The following is a 12,554-nucleotide window of genomic DNA, read 5'->3' on the forward strand; positions in this document are numbered from 1 at the left end:
TAAAAGTTTCTGCACGCACTCAGAAAGCCCTCACAGACAAGGATGGAAGGGGCTTCGGAGCCTCAGAAGACAGCACAGCGGCAGGTATGTCGAAAGCAGAGTGGAAATAATTCTGTACAGAGATCACTGCTGACCAGCACTCCCCACCTGAGATGCTTGTCTGCTCACCGCTGGGGCAGGTGAAGACTGGGTACTGAGTCTCAGGCTTTGGAGGTCAGACCCCAGGGAGAGGACTGGGGCTGTCTGCTGTGAAGAAAATCTGAGGGTTCTAGCTGTGGGAATCCAGGGGAAAAACTCCAGGAAAAAACCTGCACCTGCCAGAGAGGCAAGACATTACTGTTGCTCAGACACCCTAACCCCGTGCACTCACAGGTGCCAAGGTATCACCTTTGCAAGTGTCAAAAGTAGGATGAGTTGTGGCTGCAGTCTCTGATCCAGGAGGTGGGCAGCCCAGCAGCTGCCCCCACCTGCACCAGTGTCAGAAGTGCAGCAAGCCACAGCTGTGTTCTCCAGTCCCAGAGGTGGACATGCCAGCTGCCACATCTGCCTGTAACATTGCCAGAGAGGGGCAAGATGCAGCTGCTGTTCCCAACCCCAGAGATGGGTCTGATGGGTGCTGAGGCTGCCACCAAACTGCGGGCAGACTCAAATCACTGCCAACACCTTTAGGAGGCCTGTGCAGCCCGGCACTTCTGAGGAACCCACAACCTGGGGCCAATACACAACATGTCATAGGCTGTAGCAACTCTGTGCAGGTCTCTGCTACTGCAGGCACTCCTCACACATCTCAATTGTCTCTGCCATAGCCCTCCCTCTCCCTGGCCCAGCTGAGCAAGTGAGCTGTAATCAGCCACTGCTTTCACACCCTCTTGTCTGAATGGGGAACCGATGATAGAGGGTGACCCACAAACAGAGGTGGGACCAAAGCCAAAAGTGAGCACCAAGGCTATGTGTCCAAAAGAGAGGAAGGAAATTTGCTAGTACCACTATAGGAGCAGTGGATTCAATCCTTGCAATTGACTTGGTAAACCATACATCTGTAGAATATTGGAATGAAAAAAATGAATGTTCCCACTTTTGAGGTTGTGGGCTTTGAGGGCAGCTGTGGACTCTAAAAGCGAGTATAAGCTGAAATGGGGCTTCTCTGGTAGCTCAGCAGTAAAGAATCCTCCTGCAGTGCAGGAGCCATTGAGGACATGGATTCAATCCCTGGGTCAGAGGACATGACAATCCACTCCAGTATTCTTACCCAGAAAATCCCAAGGACAGAGGAGCCTGACAGGTCATGGTCCCATAGGGTTGCAAAGAGTTGGACATAACTGAAATGACTGAGCATGCAAACATAAGCTCAGTTCAGTTCAGTCGCTCAGTCGTGTCCGACTCTTTGCAACCCCATGGACTGCAGCACGCCAGGCCTCCCTGCCTACCACCAACTCCTGGAGTTTACTCAAATTCATGTCTATTGTGTCGGTGATGCCATCCAACCATCTCATCCTATGTTGTCCCCTTCTCCTTCTGCCTTCAATCTTTCCCAGAATCAGGGTCTTTTCAAATGAGTCAGATCTTCACATCAGGTGGCCAAAGTATTGGAGTTTCAGCTGCAACATCAGTCCTTCCAATGGCTATTCAGGATTGATTTCCCTTAGAATGAACTGGTTAGATCTCCTTGCAGTCCAAGGGATTCTTAAGAATCTTCTCCAACACCACAGTTCAAAAGCATCAATTCTTCTGCATTCAGCTTTCTTTATGGTCCAACTCTCACATCCATACATGACTACTATAAAAACCATAGCCTTGACTAGATGGACCTTTATTGGCAAAGTAATGTCTCTTCGTTTTCATGTGCTGTCTAGGTTGGTCATATCTTTTCTTCCAAGGAGCAAGCATCTTTTATTTTCATGGCTGCAATCGTGATCTGCAGTGATTTTGGAGCCCAAAGAAATAGCTTGCCACTGTTTCCACTATTTCCCTGTCTATTTGCCATGAAGAGATGGGACCAGATGCCATGATCTTTGTTTTCTGAATGTTGAGCTTTAAGTCAACATTTTCACTCTCCTCTTTCACTTTCATCAAGAGGCTCTTTAGTTCTTCTTCACTTTCTGCCATAAGGGTGGTGTCATCTGCATATCTGAGGTTATTGATATTTCTCCCAGAAATCTTAATTCCAGCTTGGGCTTCATCCAGCCCAGCATTTCTCATGATGTACTCTGCATATAAGTTAAATAAGCAGGGTGACAATATACAGCCTTGACATGCTCCTTACCTATTTGGAAACAGTCTGTTTTTCCACGTCCAGTTCTAACTGTTGCTTCCTGACCTGCATACAGGGTTCTCAGGAGGCAGGTCAGGTGGTCTATTATTCCTATCTCTTTAAGGATGTTCACAGTTTATTGTGATCCACACAGTCAAAAGGCTTTGACATAGTCAATAAAGCAGAAATAGATGTTTTTCTGGAACTCTCTTGCTTTTTTGATGACCCAGCAGATGTTGGCAATTTGATCTCTGGTTCCTCTGCCTTTTCTAAAACCAGCTTGAACATCTGGAAGTTCACGGTTCACATACTATTGAAGCCTGACTTGGAGAATTTTGAACATTACTTTGCTAGCATGTGAGATGAGTGCAATTGTTCAGTAGTTTGAACATTCTTTGCAATGACCTTTCTTAGGGGTTGGAATGAAAACTGAACTTTTCCAGGCCTGTGGCCACTGCTGAGTTTTCCAAATTTGCTGGCATATTGAGTGCAACACTTTCACAGCATCATCTTTTAAGATTTGCAATAGCTCAACTGGAATTCCATTACCTCCACTAGCTTTGTTTGTAGTGATGCTTCCTAAGGCCCACTTGACTTCACATTCCAGGATGTCTGGCTCTAGGTGAGTGATCACACTATCATGATTTATCTGGATCGTGCAGATCTTTTTTGTGCAGTTCTTCTGTGTATTCTTGCCACCTCTTGTTAATATCTTCTGCTTCTGTTAGATCCATACAATTTCTGTCCTTTATCGAATCCATCTTTGAATGAAATCTTCCCTTGGTATCTCTAATTTTCTTGAAGAGATCTCTAGTCTTCCCCATTCTATTGTTTTCCTCTTTTTCTTTGCACTGATCACTGAGGAAAGCCTTCTTGTCTCTACTTGCTATTCTTTGGAACTCTGCATTTAAATGAGTATATCTTTCCTTTTCTCCTTTGTCTTTTGTTTCTCTTATTTTCACAGCTATTTGTAAGGCCTCCTCAGACAGTTATTTTGCTTTCTTGCATTTCTTTTCCATGGGGATGGTCTTGATCCCTGTCTCCCGTACAGTGTCACAAACCTCCATCCATAGTTCATCAGGCACTCTGTCTATCATATCTAGTCCCTTAAATCTATTTCTCACTTCCACTGTATAATCGTTAGAGATTTGATTTAGCTCATATATGAATGGTCTAGTGATTTTCCCTACTTTCTTCATTTTAAGTCTGAATTTGGCAATCAGGAGTTTATGATCTGAGCCACAGTCAGCTCCCAGTCTTATTTTTGCTGAGCGTATAGAGCTCCTCCATCTTTGTCTGCAAAGAATATAATCAATCTGATTTTGGTGTTGACCATCTGGTGATGTACATATGTAGAGTCCTCTCTTGTGTTGTTGGAAGAGGGTGTTTGCTACAACCAGTGCATTCTCTTGGCAACTCTATTAGCCTTTGCCCTGCTTCATTCTGTAGTCCAAGACCAAATTTGTCTGTTACTCCAGGTGTTTCTTGACTTCTTACTTTTGCACTCCAGTCCCCTATAATGAAAAGGACATCTTTTTTGTGTGTTAGTTCTAAAAGGTCTTGTAGGTCTTCAAGGAGCCTTTAAACTTCAGCTTCTTCAGCATTACTATTGGGGCATAGACTTGGATTACCATGATATTGAATGGTTTGCGTTTGAAATGAACAGAGATCATTCTGTCATTTTTGAGATTGCATCCAACGGCTGCACTTTGGACTCTTTTTTTGACTATGATGGCTACTCCATTTCTTCTAAAGGAGTCTTGCCCACAATAATAAGTATAATGGTCATCTGATTTAAATTCACCCATTCCAGTCCATTTTAGTTCGCTGATTCCTAAAATGTCGACGTTCACTCTTGCCATCTTCTGTTTGACCACTTCCAATTTGGCTTGATTCATGGACCTAACATTCCAGGTTCCTGTGCAATATTGCTCTTTACAGCATCCGACTTTTCTTCCATCACCAGTCACATCCAAAACTGGGTGTTGTTTTTGCTTTGGCTCCATCTCTTCATTCTTTCTGGAGTTATTTCTCCACTGATCCCCAGTAGCATATTGGGCACCTACCAACCTGGGGAGTTCATCTTTCAGTGTCTTATATTTTGGCCTTTTCATACTGTTCATGGGGTTCTCAATGTAAGAATACTGAAGTGGTTTGCCATTCCCTTTTCCAGTGGACCACATTTTGTCAGAACTCTCCACCATGACCCGTCCATCTTGGGTGGTCCTACAGGTCATGGCTCATAGTTTCATTGAGTTAGACAAGTCTGTGATCCATATGATTAGATTGGTAAGTTGGAATAAGGCAAAACCTGAATGAGTCTGAGCTGAACCCACAGTGCCCGTGGTAGGTCCAGAGACCTCCCTATTAATAGAAATATTAAAGGATTTCCTGAGTACGTAGTTTGGCTGGTGCTCACAGTGGGTGAGGGCATTGACAGCTGAGGAAAATACTCTTACTATCACTCTTTCTATGTATATTTTTCTTTTTTGTTTCATTCTATTGTTTCTCTTTTATAATTCTTCCTTTAATATTTATTATTTTGCTTACTTTTTTCTTTTTTATGCTTTTAATTCTAAGTAAATATACTTATTTTTTCCTATTTATAAAGTGCTTTTTCATTACATTGCATTTTCCACATGTTTTAGATTTTGTATTTTTGCTATTCCACTTTCTAGTGTTTGTTTTCATATATGCATTTGTTCTTTGGTTTGATTGCTCTCCTCTTCTTTGGTTCTTCTTTTTATTCTTTCTTTTTTCTCTTTTCTTTTTGTGAGTGTAAGTTTGTGGGTTTCGTTCTGTGTTTTTGTTTTTTAAGCTCTGCTTTTACCATTTGTCTTGGGTGTTTATCTGTCCTTTTTGGTTTGCATGTTTGTTCAATTTTTTTCTTCTTCTTTCTTGCTCTTTCTCTTCTATACTGTGTGGCTTGTGGAGTTTTCGTGCTCCAGCCAGGTGTTGTACCTGAACCTCTGAGATGGGAGGCCTGATTCCAGGATGTTCATCATTAGATCACTCCCAACTTCATGGAATATTCATTGGCAAGAGCTCTCTCAGAGCTCTTCATCTCAACACCAAGACCTGGCTCCACTCAAAGTCCAGCAAGCTACAGGGCTAGATGCCTCACACCAAACAACTAGCAGAACAGGAATACAAACTCACCCATTAGACAAGGTTTCCAATACTAAACTCACAAACACCCCCAAAACACACCATCGCACATAGCACTGCCCTAAAAGAGACAAGATCCAGCTCTACCCTCCAGAACACAGGCACTAGTCCTTCCTCAGCAGGAAGCCTTCCCAAGGCACGAGGCCAACCCCGCACACTTAGGGTAGACTCCACAAGTAAAGGGAACTGTAACCTTGCAGCCTGCAGAAAAGAGACCACAAACACAGTAAATTAAACAAACTGAAAAAGAGAAACATGCAGTAGATGAAGGAAAATGGCAAAAATCCACAAGACCAAACAAATGAAGAGGACAGAGGCAGTATACCTGAAAAAGAATTCAGAGTAATGATAGTAAATATGATGTAAAATCTCAGAAATGAAATGGAGGCACAGAGAAATAGAATGAAGGCACGAATTGAGAGGATATTTAACAAGGACAAAGAAGAAGTAAAGAATATACAATCAGCAATAAACTACACAATAACTGAAATTAAAAATATTCTAGAGGGAACCAATAGCAGAGTAACATGGCAGATGAATAGGTAAGTCAGTTGGAAGATAAAATAGTGGAAATAACAGAAGCAGAGCAGAATAAAGGGAAAAGAAAGAAAAGTAATGAGTTACAGAGATACACGGGACAACATTAAGTGCACCAATATTCAAATCATAGGGGTCCCAGAAGAAGAGAAAAAGGAAGAATATGAGAAAATACTTGAGATTTTAGTGAAAAACTTGCATAGCATGGTAAAGCCACTAGAGTTGAGGAAGCCCAGAGAGTCTCATACAGGATAAACCCAAAGAGACACACATGAAGACACGTATTAAGCAAACTAACAAAAATTAAACACAAAGAACAAATATTAAAAGTATCAAGGAAAAGGCAACAAATAACATAAAAGGGAATCCTCATAAGGTTGACAGCTGAGCTTTCAGGAGAAATTCTGCATGCCAGAAAAAAGTGATAGGATATACTGAAAGTGATGAAAGGGGAAAAAAAACTACACCCAAGATTCAGTTCAGTTCGGTCACTCCATCGTGTCCGACTCTTTGCGATCCCATGAATCGCAGCACACCAGGCCTCCTTTTCCATCACCAACTCCTGGAGTTTACCCAACAAGGCTCTCATTCAGATTGGAAAAAGCAATCAAACCTTTACATACAAGCAAAAGTTAAAAGAATTCAATGCCACCAAACAAGGTTTACAACAAAGGCTAAAGGAACTTTTCTAGACGGGAAACACAGCAGAAACACAAGATAAAGTAAAGACTTAAAAAAAAACCCAAACAATAAAGTAAATGTTAATATGATCATACATGACTGAACAACTAAAAGCATCATACATATCAAAAATTACTTTAAATGTAAATGGATAAAATGTTCCAACCAAAAGACACAGACTGGCTGAATGGATACAAAAATTAGACCCATATATGTGCTGTTTACAAGAGACCCACTTCAGACCTAGGGACACATACAGACTGTAAATGAGTGACTGGAAAAAAGACACTCCATGCAAATGGAAATCCAAAGAAATCGTGAGTAGCAATACTCATATCAGATAAAATAGACTTTACAATAAAGACCATTGAGAAGCACAAGGAAGGATACTACATAATGATCAAAGACCAATCCAAGATGTAGATATAACAATTATAAATATATATGCACCCAACAAAAGAGTACATCAAAATATAAGGCAAATACCAACAACCATAAAAGGGGAAATTGACAGTAACATAATAATAGTGGAAACTTTAATACCTCACTCATACCAAAGGACAGATCATTCAGAGAGAAAATAAGAAAATCAAGCCTTAAACAACACATTGAACCAGATGAACCTAATTGATATCTACAAGGCATTCCACCCAAAAGAAGTAGAATGCACTTTATCTCAAGCGCACATGGAACATTCTCTAAGATAGATCACATTTGGGGTCATAAATCAAGCCTTGGTAAATTTAAGAAAATTGAAATGGTATCAGGCAGTTTTTTGTACCACAAATGCTATGTGATTGTATAAGAGTTCTAGGAGAAAATTTGTTAAAAACACAAACAAGTGGAGGCTAAACAAGACACTTCTAAAATACCAAGAAGTCACTGAAGAAATTAAAGAGGAAATTAAAAATATCTTGAAACAAATTACAATGAAAACACAAATACCCAAAACCTATGGGACATAGCAGAAGCAGTGTTAGAGGGAAGTTCATAGCAATAGAAATCTACTTTAAGAAATGAGAAAAATATCAAATAAACAATCTAACCTCACACCTAAAGCAACTAGAAAAAGAAGAACAAAATTCCCAAAGGTAGTAGAAGGAAATATAAAGATCAAAACAAATAAATAAAAAAGAATAGGAAAGATTAATAAAACCAAAAACTGATTCTTTGAGAAGATAAATAAATTTGAGGAGCTATTAACCAGACTCATCAAGAAAAAAAGGATAAAACTCAAATAATTAAAATTATAAATGAAAAATGAGAAGTTATAGTAGACAATGCAGAAATACAAAAGATCATAAGAGTATTATGTGCAACTAAATGCCAATAAAATGGACAACATTGAAGCAATGGACAAATTTTTATAAAAGTATAAACTTCCAAGACTGAACAAGAAAGAAATAGAAAAAATGAACCAATCAGTCACAAGCACTGAAACAAAAACTGTGATCAAAAGTCTTCCAAAAGTCTAGGTCCAGATGGCTTCACAGGTGATTTCTATCATATTTTTATAGAAAAGCTAACATCTATTCTGATGAAACTCTCCCAAAAATTTTAGAGGGAGGAAAACTCTCAAACTCATTTTATGAGGCCAACATCACCCTGATAACAAAACCAGACAAAGATATCATACACACACACACACACACACACACACACACACACATACAAAGAAAATTACAGGCCAACATCACTGAAGAACATGGATGCAAAAATGCTCAACAAAATTCTAGCAAGCAGAATACATATAATATGATCAAGTAAGGTTCATCCTAGGAATGCAAGGATTCTTCAATATACACAAATGAATCAATGTGATGACCCATATTAACAAATTGAAATTTAAAAACCATATGACCATCTCAATAGATTCAGAGAAACCTTTTGACAAAATTCAACACCATTTTATAATAAAACACTCCAGAAAATGGGCATAGAAGGAAACTACCTCAACATAATATAGGCCACATATGGAAAACCCACAGCAAACATTATTCTCAATGGTGAAAAACTGAAAGTATTTCCTCTTAAATCAGGAACAAGATAAGGATGCTCATTTTCACCACTGTTATTCAGTATAGTTTTGGAATTTATAACCATAGCAATCAATGAAGAAAGAGAAATAAAAGGAACACAGATTGTAATAGAAGAATTAAAACTCTGCTTGCAGATGACATGATACTATACATAGAAAACCCTAAAGATGCCATGAGAAAATCACTAGAGCTAATCAATGAATTTAGTAAAGTCATGGCATACAAAATTAATACACAGAAATCACTTGCATTCCTATACACTAACAATGAAAACTCAGGAAAAAAATTAAGGAAATATTCCCATTCACCATTTCGACAAAAAGAATAAAATACCTAGGAATAAATCTACCTAAAGAGACAAAAGACCTGTATGCCGAAAACTATAAAATATTGGTGAAGAAATCAAAGACAACACAAACAGATGGAGGCATACACAATGTTTTTGGATTGAAACAATCAATATTGTGAAAAATAATAGTACCCAATGCAGTCCTTAGATTCAATGCAATATCTACTAAATCAACAGCATTTTTCATAAAACTGGAACAAAAAATTTTACAATTTCTATGGAAAAACAAAAGACCCTGAGTAGCCGAAGCAATCTTGAGAAATAAAAATGGACCTGGAGGAATTAAACTACCTGACTTCAGACTATATTACAAGCTACAGTCATCAAAACAATATGGTAGTGTACAACAACAGAAATATAGACCAATAGGCAGAACACTTGGTGACATAAATCAAGCAAGATGCTCTATGACCCACTTCCTGGAGTAACGGAAATTAAAGCAAAAGTAAACAAGTGGGACCTGATTAAACTTAAAAGCTTTTGCACAGCAAAGGAAAGTAAAAGCAAGGTGAAAAGACAACACTCAGAATGGGAGAAAATAAAAGCAAATGAAACAACTGACAAAGGATTAATTTTCAAAACATACAGCAGCTCATACAACTCAATACCAGAAAAACAAACAACCCAACCAAAAAGTGGGGAAAAGACCTAAACAGACATTTCTCCAAAGAAGACATACAGATGGATAACAAACACATGAAAAGATGCTCAACATCACTCATTATTAGAGAAATGAAAATCAAAATTACAATGTTCACACTGGTCAGAATGGCCATCATCAAAAAGTCTACAAACAATAAGTGCTAGAAAGGGTGTGGAGAAAAGGAAACGCTCTTGAACTGTTGGTGGAAATGTAAATTGATACAGCCACTGTGGAAGATGGTATGGAGATTCCTTGAAAAACTAGGAATAAAACGACCATAAGACCTAGCAATCCCACTCCTAGGTATATACCCTGAGGAAACCAAAATTGAAAAAGACACATGTATCCCATTGTTCATTGCAGCAGTATTTACAATAGCTAGAACATGGAAGCAAACTAGATGTCCACTGACAGATGAATGGATAAAGAAGTGTGGTACATATACACAATGTAATATTAGTCATAAAAAGGAATGCACTTGAGTCAGTTTTGATGAGGTGGGTGAACCTAGAGCCTGTTATGCAGAGTGAAGTAAGTCAGAAAGAGAAAGATAAATATCGTATTCTAATGCATATATACGGAATCTAGAAAAATGGTACTGGAGATTTTATTTACAGGGAAAAAATGGAAAAACAGACATAAGGAATAGACTTATGGACGTGGGGAGAGGGTGAGATATATGGAAAGAGAAACATGAAAACTTACATTACCATATGTAAAATAGTTAGCCAATGGAAATTTGCTGAATAGCTCAGGAAACTCAAACAGGGGCTCTGTATCAACCTAGAGGGGTGGGATGGGGAGGGAGATGGGAAGGAGGTTCAGAAGGGAGGGGATATATGTATACCTATGGCTGATTCATGTCAATGTTCGACAGAAAACAACAAAATTCTGTAAAGCAATTATCTTTAATTAAAAAAAAATTTTTTTTAAAGAAATATAGACCAATGGAATAAGATAGAAAGTCGAGAGATAAGCTTTTTCACTTATGGGGATCTTACCCCTGACATAAGAGGCAAGAATATACAGAGGAAAAAAGACAGCCTCTTCAATAATTAGTGCCTGGAAAACTGAACAGCTACATGTAAAAGAATGAAATTAGAACACTTCCTAACACTGTACATAAAAGCAAACTCAAAATGAATTAAAGACTTAAATGTAGGGTCAGAAACTATAAAACCCTTAGAGAAAAATATAGGCAGAACACTTTAGAAGATTTATAGCAAGAACCTCTCTGAACCCACCTCCTAGAGTAATGGAAATAAAAACAAAACAAACAAATGGGACTTAATTAAACTCAAATGATTCTGCACAGCAAATGAAACTATAACCAAGATAAAGCAACAGCCCTTAGAATGGGAGAAAATAATTGCAAATGAAGCAACTGACAAAGGATTAATCTCCAAAATATATAAGCAGCTCATGTAGCCTAAATCAAATAAATGAACAACCGAATCAAAAAGTTGGAAAAAGACCTAAACAGACATTACTCCAAAGAAGACATACAGATGGCTAACAAACTCATGAGAAGATGTTCAACATTGCTCATTATTAGAGAAATGCAAATCAAAACTACAATGAGGTTTCACCTCACACCAATCAGAGTGGCCATCATCAAAAAAACTACAAATAATAAATGCTGGAGAAAATGTGAAGGAAAAGGAACCCTCTTTTGTTCCTTTTGGTTGGTGGGAATGTAAACTGATATAGCCACTATGGAGAATAGTATGGAGATTCTTTAGAAAACTAGGAATAAATCTATCATATGACCCAGGAATCCCACTTCTGGGCATATACCCTGAGAAAACCACAATTGAAAAAGACACATGGCCCCAATGCTCATTGCAGCACTATTTCCATTAGCCAGGTCATGGAAGCAACCTAGACGTCCACTGACAAATTAATGGATAAAGATGGTGTGGTACATATATATAATGGAATATTGTTTTTGTTGTTTTGTTGCAAAGTAGCATCTGACTCTTCTGCAGCCCCATGGACTGTGGCCTACCAGGCTCCTCTGTCCATTGGATTTCCCAGGCGAAAATACAAGAGTGAGTTGCCGTCTGTTTCTCCAGGGGTTCTTCTTGAGCCAGGGATTGAACCTGCATCTCCTTCATTGGCAGTCAGATTCTTTACCACTGAACCACCAGTTCAGTTCAGTTCAATTCAGTTCAGTTCACCTCGCTCAGTCATGTCTGACTCTTTGCGACCCCATGAATCACAGCATGCCAGGCCTCCCTGTCCATCACCAAATCCCGGAATTTACTCAAACTCATGTCCATGGAGTCGGTGATGCCATCCAGCCATCTCATCCTCTGTCGTCCCCTTCTCCTCCTGCCCTCAATCTTTCCCAAAATAAGGGTCTTTTCCAATGAGTCAGCTCTTCGCATCAGGTGGCCAAAGTATTGGAGTTTCAGCTTCAACGTCAGTCCTTCCAATGAACACCCAGGACTGATCTCCTTTAGGATGGACTGGTTGAATCTCTATGCAGTCCAAGGGACTCTCAAGAGTCTTCTCCAACACCACAGTTCAAAACCATCCATTTTTTGGTGCTCAGCTTTCTTTATAGTCCAACTCTCACATCCATACACGACCACTGGAAAAACCACAGCTTTGACTAGACGGACCTTTGTTGACAAAGTAATGTCTCTGCTTTTTAATGTGCTGTCTAGGTTCGTCATAACTTTCCTTCCAAGCATCTTTTAATTTCATGGCTGCAATCACCATCTGCAGTGATTTTGGAGCCCAGAAAAATAAAGTCAGCCTCTGTTTCCCCATCTATTTCCCATGAAGTGATGGGACCAGATGCCATGATCTTAGTTTTCTGAATGTTGAGCTTTAAGCCAACTTTTTCACTCTCCACTTTCACTTTCATCAAGAGGCTCT

This window comes from Muntiacus reevesi, chromosome 3 (assembly GCF_963930625.1).
Source record: "Muntiacus reevesi chromosome 3, mMunRee1.1, whole genome shotgun sequence".
Lineage (NCBI taxonomy): Eukaryota > Metazoa > Chordata > Mammalia > Artiodactyla > Cervidae > Muntiacus > Muntiacus reevesi.